The sequence below is a fragment of the Notolabrus celidotus genome, chromosome 17, assembly GCF_009762535.1.
Source record: "Notolabrus celidotus isolate fNotCel1 chromosome 17, fNotCel1.pri, whole genome shotgun sequence".
NCBI classification, from domain to species: Eukaryota; Metazoa; Chordata; class Actinopteri; order Labriformes; family Labridae; genus Notolabrus; species Notolabrus celidotus.
Window position 1 is genome coordinate 15,130,821 of NC_048288.1, and position 12,741 is coordinate 15,143,561.

The 12,741-nt window shown below is 40.5% G+C and overlaps 1 protein-coding gene across 2 annotated transcripts in view; it reads right to left on the bottom strand.

Annotated features, from left to right (window-relative positions):
• adarb2 (adenosine deaminase RNA specific B2 (inactive)) overlaps positions 1 to 12,741 on the bottom strand; it is a 333,076-nt gene that overhangs the window by 285,601 nt on the left and 34,734 nt on the right. The window contains exons 3-4 of one of the 2 annotated variants that reach the window (XM_034706695.1): positions 7,251 to 7,397; positions 6,266 to 6,432 (exon numbers count right to left, since the gene is read on the bottom strand). The exons of the other annotated variant lie outside the window; for it this stretch is intronic. The gene's annotated coding sequence lies outside the window, so the exon portion shown is untranslated. The remainder of the gene's footprint in view (positions 1 to 6,265; positions 6,433 to 7,250; positions 7,398 to 12,741) is intronic. 2 annotated transcript variants of the gene reach the window in all.

The window sequence follows — 12,741 nt, forward strand, 5'->3', positions numbered from 1 at the left end:
GCATGCCAAAATCTGATTTCAAAGTGTTTTTTTTTTAGCATAAACTTTAAAGACATGTTTTGGGGACCTCTTAGACCAATATATATTGATGAAAAAAGCGTGATATGTCACCTTTAAGACTGGCGGGCTAATTGGAATTCATATTTATGTTTTAGTTTGTCTCTAAAATATAAGTAGCACCATGAGAAAAATTGATAAAAAATGTTGATTCCCCTTTAGGATGGAAGAAAATAACTTTAGTAAATCTCTGACTCCAACACTGGATCAAGGCTTTAGTTTTATTGAGTGTCCAGACTACTCTATTTCCCCCACATCTATTTTCACAGTGTGGTCCTCAGTTGGGTTAGGGTGGATCCACCTCTTTTCCTGAAAGATCCATAATGTGAGTCCTCTCTAAGTAATAATTCCTCCATCCACGTCAGCCTGGGGTATGCATTATTTCTGCAGCTATTACTGAAAATTCATTATTTAAGTAAGTGGCTATCAGCAAAGAGGCAAGCAATTTACTTGTCAAAATACATTACTGTGTGTGGTTTGAAATATGACTCGGGGAGCTGTTGCTTGGTGCGAGCAGAGAACAGATTATGGATAGGAGTCTACATTTTTAATAGAGGCACTGGAAATACTACATCTCTCGTCTTTTCTTTTTAATGTTACTCTGAATCCTTTCAGCTGCATCCCAGCTTTCTTTTCAGAGAGGTAAATGCAATAACCGCTCTTTTCATTTGGTGAAACGATGCTGTTTTTGATGGGTACTTATGCTGGTATACCTGACATTAACGGCAATCCAGGAGCGCTGTGATTCACGGCAAAGATTACTGCCAAGGCCCAGGAAACTTTTCCCTTTTTTCAAATCTGTCAAGTCTTTAATGCTAATCTACCTCTTCTTGTTACATCAGCTTTTCCCTCCTCACGACTTCTCTTATTTTCGCTGAAGCGGCTTTGATCCCCTGCAGACCCAGGTGATCTGCACCGCACCTCTTTGGTTAAGTGCTTAGGCTGGATTAGGTGGGATGGATGAGAAAGGAAGGTAGCAGCCCTATCTACGCTCTTTTTACCCATAACCCCATATGGAAAAGGCAGCATCCAGCTGTGCAGACTGACAGCTGGAAGGACAGCACCCCAGCGATGCAGACTTATCTTGTCTCTACCTGTTTGTGTGGAGCTTTTCTTCCCCATCTGTTTCCTCTGTCACCCACATCTGTAGTTTGTGCGTCCTCATCTGCAACCTCACCCTCCAGAGACCCTCACTTTGGAGGATTAAAGGCACCATAATATGATTCATGAGATACATCTAACTCATTCTCAGCTGGTTAGAGAACAACATTACACTCCCGAGAGAGTCGGGGAGAGACTCGGAGAGAAAAAGATTATCTAATGCAGTTTCTTGTTTCTGTGTTGTTAAATGGCTGGCCTGCCTGGCGCTGTCTAAATGAGGACTGTCGTATGGTCCCTGGTGGGGTTATCTTTTTCCTCTCTACCCACGCGTAGCGCTGAGACTCTGTTGGCTGCTTCCCCACTTGGGAGAACGTGCTAGATGATCCACTGCTGCTGCGTAGCTCCCAGCAAATCTAACACAAACCAAAGAACCTTCCAAAGTTAAATAAATCACCCTTGGGCGTTGTGTCCTTCCACATTTGGCTCCAACTCTCAAAGCGCAGTAATGTTTGTAGACTGCATAAACAGCTGTGTGGCACAGAAACTGAGAAACAATATCAGACAATACGCTGGACTTATTCATGTGTAGGAAAATGTGAAGAGGCAACAAGAGAGGGGCGAAGTTCTTTCCGAACAGACTGAGGAATCCAAACGGGGGTGATAAAAGCAATAATGTTAAAAGTTTTGACGGTAGCCTCATTTTTTTTGTTTTTTTTAAGTAATATTTTGGGGAATTTTTGCCTTTTTATTGATAGGACAGCTGAAGAGAGAAAGGAAATGTGGGAAGCAGAAAGTGGTGATATAATACGCAGCAAATGGTCAGGGCCGGGGTTCAAACAAGCAACTCCTGCAATGAGGACTATAGCTTCTTTACATGGGGCGCACGCTTCAACTGCTAGGCTAACGATGCCCTGGCTCCTTTACATTTAAAGGTGTGTCAACTAGAGATAGACTGATATAGTTTTTTCAGGGCTGACACCGATACTGATTATTAGTAGTCAAGGAGGCCGATAACTGATATTTGGAGCCAATATTCATTTGCAGTAAAAGGGGAAATATTGGCGTAAATTTTTGAATAATACAAACTCCAACATTTTTCTAAAATCCCTTTATGCATATGTTTATTAAACAGCTTTACAGATTTGCAACATGTTATCTTAGACAATAGATATATGTGTTTTAAAATTCTAACAAAAAGTGCAGGGAGCTCCAGGCTCAGCAGCATGTCTTATCAAGTTAAATGAAAACTTAAACTAACAAATAGCTCTCTAAAGTTTTCTACAGTAAATACAGTTTTCCAAAATGTCAATATAACTGAAATGTTAATCTTTCACTTATCTTTGTTTTAAAGGGATATTTCAGTGTTTTTGAAGTGTGGTATGAGTTTGAAATCACTAGTAATTGTAGGGGCCACAATGGATGCTGCTCAGCTCGTCTGTAATGAGAAACTGCAGGGAGAAACAGAACGCAACCTAGGCTACGGTTTCTGCAGACGGTGTCATTACTGCCACATGATTTAGTGAATTTTGAGCCAAAATAATAGGGAGGGGAATTTACCGTGATCCTTGTAATCGATTACTCGAAATTTCCTAATGAACGATTACTGGAGTACTCGCAATTATTATTTTTTTAACCGTAAACAAAAATAAATAAATAAAAGTCCATTGGACACGGACCTACCAGACCAGAATTGTAGTAAGTTCTGCTGCCTTTTCTTCAGACATCTTTTCCTCTCTCATAGTCGTTGTTCTCTGTGATGGTAGCTTGTACTCCGGCTCGACTAACACATTCAGCTCTTTGAAGCCGCTCTGGTTTCATCACAACGACGTGTGCTAACAGGGCGAGCAAAAGACGTGATGTGAGACTGTCTATTATCCGTCTCCACTGTCTTCTCCTTGTGCTTTAAGCGTATGTGGTGAAGCATCAAACTAGTGTTTCTATGATATGTAAGTTTAACGCCACATATCTTGCACTGCTCATTAACTTCATCGTTTTTTCGAAGTACTTCCAGACATCTCTTTTTCTAACTGACATGTCGCAGGTGTCGCAGACGGTTCTGTGTTTGTTGTGCTTTTGCTCCCGGTGGAATAACGTGTTCCTAAAGTGTTGCTGTAGCTGCCGTAAAACTGTTGTTTTTGCTGAAATCTGTCTTGGTGTGTACTTAACATAGACTGTAAATAAAAATGGACAGCTTTGCTCCGCCTCTTCCTGTTGTACAGTTCTGAAGCCAAAAAATCCCTCTCCCGGGCGAAGCCATTGTGCAGCCAGAGCCTGTGAAGCCTTTGTGATAAGCTCCGCCCTACAGCGTAACGTCACAAGACGCTGTGTGCCCTTTGAAGTTTCCCTCTACTGCAGCTGTGAATCAAAGAAAACCTGGAAGTAAAACCCCGTTTTTTAAACTCTAATAACTAACGAAAAAGAAACTTTTCAGAAAAAAGAGGACTTGAACACAAAACAGTCAAATACTAACTACATATAACCACAGCATATGGATGTGAGAAACTTTCGTACGACGTGTATTTATTTTTAAAAGTTTGACTGCTCCCCCATTCAAATGAATGGGGGAGACAGATTTTTTGACCTATACTGCAGCCAGCCACCAGGGGGCAGTAACACTGCTGAAAGCCTCACCACCAGGGCCGTATCCGGCACGCTTGGTACTAAAGCTGAAGCCGTGGCCTGAGAAGTCATATGTTTATATCCTGTTAATTATTTTCTTACCTAGTATATTAATTTAGGCGAAAACAAAAAGGACATGGTCACACATGTAACGCTATATGATTATCTTGCCAGGTGCGCGAATAACAAAATGCTATTCCATCCCTACAAAATAACCCAGTTTTAAATTGATCTATTATCGGCCGTCGGATTTCTAAAAAAGGCCGATGCCTATATGTGTCAAAATGCCAAATATCGGCTCCGATAATTGGCGCGGCCGATAACCTGTCTATCCCTAGTATCAACGGTAAAGCTCAGAAAAGGAGAGCTGAATGAGGACAGAATGGTCAACATAAATATTCCTGCCTTACCTTCAATGGAAATGTTCACTTTAATGTGAATTAGAACAAATAAACAGGATCATGATTTTACTTGATTGTGAATTGAAATGTTCAGCTGATGTTAATTTGTCCCAAAAGGACGCTGATAAGAATCTGTTGCCATTGATGTTATTTTGCGTTCCTTATTAATGTCTACTGATGGCAGCCAGGTTATAAGCAGGTTAATGCATAGTGAACAGGTGGTTGTGTGAATCAGAATCTTGACAGGGTGAGCAGGACCCTGAAGTAGAGGGTTGTGTCTCATGAAAGGAATTAGACTTTAACAGTTGGTTAGTTTTTAAATACAACCCTAAATTTGATCATAAATGGTAGAAATCCACCACAAACAATCAAAATGGGAACACATTGGTGCCATTTATGATCATCCTTCAAAGTTTGGACTGGTGTGATACAGGCTTTATTTAAGTTGCTGGGATTTTCCTCTAGAAAGTCTTAAACGGATGATAAAAAAAAAGGCTAAGGATGAGATATACAAACATCACCGTCATCAGCAGAGGCCATCTGCCTCTTCATTATGAATCTACAAATGTGTCACTAGTGGGTTTTCACAGTTTTCCAGCATTAGGTAGGAGGAAATGAGTCAACTGCAGCAAACTAACAAAGTGTTTTGGAAACAAAGAAACAAAGCCCTCTGAGGAGGTCTAACATTCGAAGAGAAATATATATTTTTGGAGCCACTAACAAACAAACATTAAAACTTAAGCTGCAGCTCTGAGCAGTGCTTAATATCGATGTCATACACTGGAAATAATAAGCTACTATCAATGAACACTTACTTTTCTCCCTGTAATTTAGAGTCATAATTACAGTCAAATACAGATCCATCTGCTTCATCAAATGTCCAGAAATTACATGATCAATAACTCTTTCACCTCAGACTCCAATAACCGGAACAAGGTTTGGATTTCATGCAGCTCAGCCTGATATGACAGGGTGAATCAGTGAAATTGCAGGTTCTGTGCTTGATATAGATTAAATGTCATTACACTGAATGAGAGCACTTATATGTGTGCGCACTGCTCCACAGTTTAAGCGCTAGCAGCTCTCAGACCACAGTTATTTCAAACAGAAAATGGCCTGTGATATAATGACCCCGCTCTTAAACACTATACTGTATCTGACAGCCGTGCTTCAGGCCGAGAGGAGCACTGCTTATGACAGGTTAAAGTGGGAAGAAATGTTCACTAAATCATAGTGTGACTTACAGTACAGACAAAAGTAAAACTATATGTGGCTGCTTTTCATATTTAGAGTCTTGTTAGGTAAGTTTGGGAAACTGTGCACTGTGAAGTGCAAAAGTTGTTGCCTTGGAGCAAAATCCAGCCGCCATGCCAGGACTCTAAAATGTACTTCCTCTTTAAAATGAACAAGGAGAGCTGTTAATCTGTCTTAACCTTACATACACAGTCAACAACTTTGACAGGACTGAATGAGTGTTCCTTATCCACTCTGTATTAGCTCAACAAGAGCTCCTCATCCTCAGAAAAAATTGCACTAACCAATTTTGGCACAAAACTGGCCAGTCATAGATCACAGGCAGCAAAGCATTCATGCAATCTGCATATTAGACTGAACAGACAGCCAAGCAAATGTGCGTGCATGTGTGCGTGCGCGTGCGTGCGTGCGTGTGTGCGTGTGTGTGTGTGTGTGGAGAGATAAATCCTCCTGCACTTCTGTTGATAGTGATGGTAAATAAATAATATTGACATTTCTGTATTGTGACCTTTTCCTTCCTGTCCCTTAACTAAAATGTGAATAGTCATTACATTTTACATGTGTACCATACCTGCCTTGCCACTTGTGCTATTTTTGCTGCTTAAGCTCAACCCTCATGACCTGGATGTATGCAGGTGTGCGCTGATGCCTTTTACTGTAATAATTCCCACCTGACATTAATAAGGGATTTCCTGGACCCCTCCAAGAAGTTCCATTGGAACTATTAGAAAAGTGTGGTCCAGTCAAAATGTGTTTCACAGATCTCTTTAAGAGGCCTGAGTCAGTTTTTACTAAAACACTTAAACCATGTTACAGTGAGTAGAACTGTTTACCTGAAACTGAGGCAGCCCTCTACCTCTCGTTCTCTCCGTGTAAGAATGATTGATCTCTCCATCGGTGATAAGCAGCTCTTCTCCATCATGCGCCTGCTGCCATCTCGTCCCACTTTCCCTGAGCTATCATAGTCGGCCTGTCTGAGAGGGCCGTGATAACGACAGGGCTGGGACACAAAGGTAAATCAATCTCTGTATGGAAGGAGAGGGGGGGGGGGGGGACTGTGTGTACAAGAATGTGTATTTATTTACTTTAACAGCTGTAAAGGAGATGCAAACATTCCTCTTCTCAAACATTTGCATACGATTAGATATGTATCCCAAAACTTCCCACCTAAATAACGCAACGTTATAAATGTAGATTATTGCCTACTGTGCTTGGCTTTATTCTTTAGAGTGTGTTAAAGATTAAGAGTAGAAACAGAAAATGTGTCATCACCCTATTTTTTCCCTGTAGCCATTAAGGTAACTGACACATTCTGGTTTCTGAATGAAGTATGTTTGTAGTCTGAATATTTATTGAACAATCAGGACTCTGCAGGGTTTGTTGTTTGCAGGAAAAGCAGTCTGTATGGAGAGCAAAAGCAGGCGGAGCATAATCCATCGTAATTACATCCCGGCTCCCATCAACAGTAATCTGACATTGTCTGTATAATGGATGTCAATTTTAAGTATTCTCCGTGATTGGAAATGTTATCAATTATCGATAAATCATAATTTTTGGGGAATTTTCCATGTCAAAAACAATGCCAAATGTGTTTTTTAACCCTAAATCAAATTTTCCTTTGCAGCACATATATAACTGACAGTGTTAAATAGTTACAGATCACATAGAGGCATACAAAATGTTAACATGCTGAATATCAACGTGTGGAGCAGGCTCATAATCTCCTCGGACGAACAGTAATATAAAGTGAAGGCTCAGATTACAACATGTGAATTTACTGCAACAAGAGAAGTGACCAGAAACATGTTTCAGACTCACAGTGTCCAGTTTTCTGTCTACTTGTTCTTATTGAGAAAAATAAGCTTGGGTCCGTCGTCAGGTGTCAGTCAGGAGTGCAACCGGGTCATAATCAGTCCAGCGGCAGAAAAAAAAAGCTCATGGAGAGCTGGCACACCTCCATGATAGCTGAAAGAAATATGAGATCACATGATGTTTTTTCCATGTGATGGAAAATCGAAAACAAAAAAACGGGTTCAAGGACGTTCTTAACAATCAATGAATGGATACTGGATTAATTGTTAACATCTCTTGTCTGTATTTCTCTCTATCATGCAAGAGCAGCTTACAATCTGCTCTAAATCAAGATCCACTCTATGACACATATTCTTGATTCGGTGTCACTAAAGACAATCAGCATTCAGATTTCCTGACTTCCTGGTATGCATCAAAAATTATGGATCCAACCTCCATTCAACATTTGAGTTTTCAAACCAGATTATATGCAATGATTTATATTGCCACGCTTAAGGTTAAACAAAATGAAAAATATATATTTCCATATTAGAAAAAAAAAAAAAAAAAAAAAATACATAATTACAGATTTTTTTTAAATATTGTTTTGCATTACACAGCTTATTTAGTTTATGTTTCTGGTAACTTTAAGGATAATAAGGAGTAATGTACACTTCAAGTTCTAATAATTCTCCCGCATTTAAGCAAGACAGGGATATCATGAACTACAACACAAGGTTGGTATAACAGAAGTCTCTGTTGAAATGCTTCAAGTAAAACACTAAAGAAGTGTTTCTTCAGAAGTTAAAAGTGAGGCCACAGATTTTCTTCACATAATTTAAGATTAAATCTAGTGTAATGCAGAGTATACAGTAATGTTAATTCACATCATAGAAAGGTGGTACTGAGCTTTTGCAGGTTTACCCTCCACTGAATCTCTGAGCACTAAACCCTCCAATTGGAGCGTTTTTTTCTGCTCCATTTCTGCATGTACCCTACATAGCTGTGTATTTGTATGCAGTGTGTGCATTGCATGTGTGTGCATCTGTACGTGTGTTAAGCTCAGGTGGTGTCAGAGTGAGAACTGCCCCTAACAGTGATGGGTCACCATGAAGCCTGTAATTCTGGTGCAGTGATGTGATCTGTGAGAGACAGGGGGAGATGAGTAATTAGACCCTGTCCTGGTGTTGATTGCAGACTTGTTTCAAAATAAACCACGTCTACACCAGGAGGCAATATAACCTCAACCCCGGGCTGCCTGGTTATGTTTAAGAAGGACCCTAAGAATGATTATTTCCTCTCGTTACACTCATCTGACAGCTAGAATACTCCTACAGATCTTAACGCATTTCTGCTCATCTTCTCTTCATGAACACAGCCGTCATCTGATTACATCTGGAGTTCATCACAGACACTGAAATATTTCTTTATAGTGGCCTGATTAAGTTTAAGAAGAAAGTTGAAGCACCTGTGTGGTGATGGCACATGATGAAGTTCACACATTTCGTATGCCATAAACACAGAGTGACATTGAACTGCTAAACTCAGCCCTTGGATCGGACCAGGGTGTAACGATTCATTTTAACAGCCATTCGATTTGTATCATGATTCGTGGTTGCCGATACGATTAAAGGACGATATTGATTAATTTAGAACGATACAATCTGAAACGATTCAGTGACTTGAAATCAATTCAGTAACTTTTCAGCCAAAAATGCAACCAGTGTGACTGTGAAATATATACCTCGATACCGGACAGTCCTATATTTCTGTTGTTGCAGTAATGTTTTTTCAACCGAGTCGAGTTTTGGCCAAGTCTCTGACTAGACATGCTGGCGAGGCCTGAGGCTTCTGCAGAGCTGATGTTACCTTGCGCTGCTACTGCAGCGGGAACGCTGCCAGAGGTGCCTGGACAGCCGGCGTTGTGTGAAATCCCATGGTGCCTTAGTAGGTGGTTGGATAGATTTGTGGTGTTGCCATGGTACTTTACATGACCTTTACATATCCTACAAACAGTGAGTGACTGATTTAGAACATCTCCGTCTTTGCAAAGCAAAAGTGTTTCCACACGCTGGACCGCAATGGTGGCTTGATCGTTTCTCGCTCGCCGGCTTCTCCTCTGCCATCCACCATGCTATGTTTTGTTGTCTGCTGGAGCATGGCGATGACGTCACAGACAGGCAGCCTGAATTGAGTAACGTTTAACGTCTTTATCATTAAAAGTGCAAAAAAAACCACATCCATATAAAGTCTGTTGTGCTTTAATCCAATGTGTCATTTCCTAGTATCGATACAATACATTTTTTACATTATAAAACGATGTTAGATCAATATATGTCGACCGAAAGGCTGTTATACAAGACATCAGAGCCAACCAGTCTGAAATGTATCAGTTTGGATTCAACTTAGAACCTTATATCTCAATAAAAATGTTCTGAATTGAATGCTTATGTGACAGCGCCCCCCCCCCTGGAGTTTCATCCTTCTGCATGTGCTGCTTATTGTTTGCCGCAGGATGAGAGCTGACATCATAAAAAAAGGACCCATAACTAGGGATGCACCGAAATGAAAATTCTTGGCCGAAACCGAAAAACGAAAATAAGGAAACCCAGGCCGAAATACGAAACACCGAAATAATTTATTATGCCAATTATTAGCAGGGAGACCGAGGATAGTTGTAACTTCTCACTCCTTGGATTTGAAATTAAGCCATGCATTTTCTGTTTGTGTTGCACAGGCATTTTCTCTGCCATTTATTAGCAGACACTTGAAGCTAGTTTGTAGAGCAGTTTGAACACACTGGGTTAAAAGAGCTCAAAGTTATAGACAGAAATGTCAAAAATGTTACAACTGTCCCCGGTCTCCCCTGCCATTGCATTTATGGCTATGACTGTGTACTAACCAAGGATCTCATTGAACATATCAGACAACGAGGGTGCATGTCCCTCATCTGGTTCAGAGAGACAAGTCCTTTTTTCTGTCCTCTGTTCTCCGCATCCATCGCGGCCTGGATCATTCCTCGTGCGCGCTGCTTTATTCCCACATCCAAGTAATGATCTTTATAACGCGGATCAAGTACAGTAGCGATGAAGTGCAGAGAATCCGAATAGATCTCAGTCAAACGTGTGCTTACAGACTAAGAGTGTACTTTTCATTGTTTTCACTCCGTGGTCTGTCTCCACCTCTTTGCTTAGAAGACGCTTTAGTGCTGCGATTAAAGGAAGAACGGATGCAGACATGTTGGCCCTTATCCAGATAAGCGCGTTCTGGCCGCAGTTTTTGCTTGCGTCATCACAACTTTCTGTTTCGGCTGTGTTGTTTCTGTGATGAAAGTATTTCGGTGGCCACATTTCAATGCATCCCGACCGATAACATTAGATAGATCTGGGAATAGGCTGACCAAACAGTGATTAATCCAGGTTTGTTTTTATTGATCAAATGTCCAGAAATGTTTATTACACCCAAAATGCCAAACTTGTCAATTTCCTGATTAAAAAAGAACCAGCAGACCCAACAAGACGGCCAGTAATCAAGAAACATTCAAGGCGATCATGGTTGATAAGTTACAGTTGAACACTGTCATTTATTTATATTTGTTAAAATCTTCCCAAAGACCTTTACCAAATAAACGGTGACATTAAGTTAATGTTCTGGTCGATCAGGATGCATTTCCCAGATTGATTCAGTGAGGAAACAAAACACCACCCCAACACCCCTGCTGGGTGGCAAAGTTCAAATGTGATGAGTAAAAATGATAAGTGTCTATAATCTTAATCAAATATGTTCATTTATTCTCAGATTTCTCGCCAAACCCAGCTCTCCTGCTGTTTCCCAGTCAGAGAAAATATGATTCTTTTCCAAAGTCAATTTGATGTCACACGTGAAAACAAGATAGAAAAAAAATCAATATTTGATTATAAAATGTATATTTCTTATCTATGTCGTTACTATCACTACAGAATCTTGTTATCTTCAAAAGCTCAACCTTGACAAGGTTATATGGGATTTACTCCAGGTTTCTAACAGCTGAACTGTTGGAGAGGCACAGGTTCGAAGCCAAGGGAATGCTGGGAAATCTGAGATGAGAAAGTGGAAGTAAAGTGAACAACCGACATACAGGTCTTTTGGCAAGGCAACATAAATTAGTGGTAGACTCGGTAAGCAAACCGGACAGGGATAATGACAGAAAAGTAAGAATACTAATCATGAGGAAGGGAACCTCAAAACTCCATTGTCTTCACTTCCACTTTACTGAACATGCCACAGCCTGAATCAAGGTGATGTTGCATTTAAAGCTCCCGTGAAGAGTTTTACTTTTTTTATGAAACACACTAAAGTTAATATTGATGCTTCTTTGTGACCTATAAAACCAACCTAGACTATTAACTTAAAAATGGTTATTTCTGTAAACTTTTTATGACTGCAAAAAAAAACTTTGCCAAGGGGTAGGCGTCAGATTAGCAGCACACTGCAGAAACAGCCTTTTAAAATTTACTTTAAGGCAAAAGTTCTTGATTAGTGACATATTTGACTGAATGAGATGTTGCCCCCCAAAAAAACATTTTCACATTTACAGGTAAAAAATCAGCAAAGATAAAAGAAGTACAACTTTGTCCACAGGGGGCGCCAAAATCAAGAAAAAATAAAAAGTCGTCTCTCAGCTCTACAATGAAACTGCATGTACAAAATGTCAAATCAGTGTCAATATTGTGAGGAGCTACTCAGGGGGTATTTTGATGACTCACTGTCGTCCAGTGATCCCTGGTTAATGCAACAGCATTTGCACTTTTCAGGAGTTATAATAATAATAATAATAATAATAATAATAATAATAATAATAATAATAATACCTAAGTTTTATATAGCGCTTTTAAATAACTCAAAGACGCTTTACAAGAGAGACAATAAATAAATAAATACAAATAAAGACATACAAGACAATCAGACGACAAGGGAAGAGGTGGAAAAATGAATGTGAGGGGAATGCCTGTTTGAAAAGGTAAGTTTTTAACTGTTTCTTAAATGAAAGAAGTGAGTCAGAAGCACGGATGTGTGGGGGGAGAGAGTTCCAGAGGGTGGGGGCGGCTATGGCAAAGGCCCGGTCCCCCAAGGTACGGTGCTTGGATTTAGTGATGGGAGTGAGGAGGTTGGAGTCAGAGGATCGGAGGCGGCGGGAGGGGTGGTAGTACTGGAGAAGGTCAGTGAGGTATGGGGGGGCCAGGTTATTGAGGGTTCCAGTTTGGTTGCTTTCTCTGTTTCATACAGGTCCTGTATGTGTGAAACTGTTGCTGTTTCTATTCCAGTCAATGGGTTAACTTCCTCTGGATCCGCTCTAGCTGATGACTCCTGCAGTCTGGCGGTCCTGCTCCGTGCTGCGTTCTGAATAGTGGTGCAACGGATCATCGTTGATCTGTGATTCGTACGGATGCCTCTCCACGGTTCGGCACGGACGTGGTCCGCGGATCGGTTGATGAAAAAAGTTGCGCGTGTTCACGTGATGACCGCATGTTCAATCCAC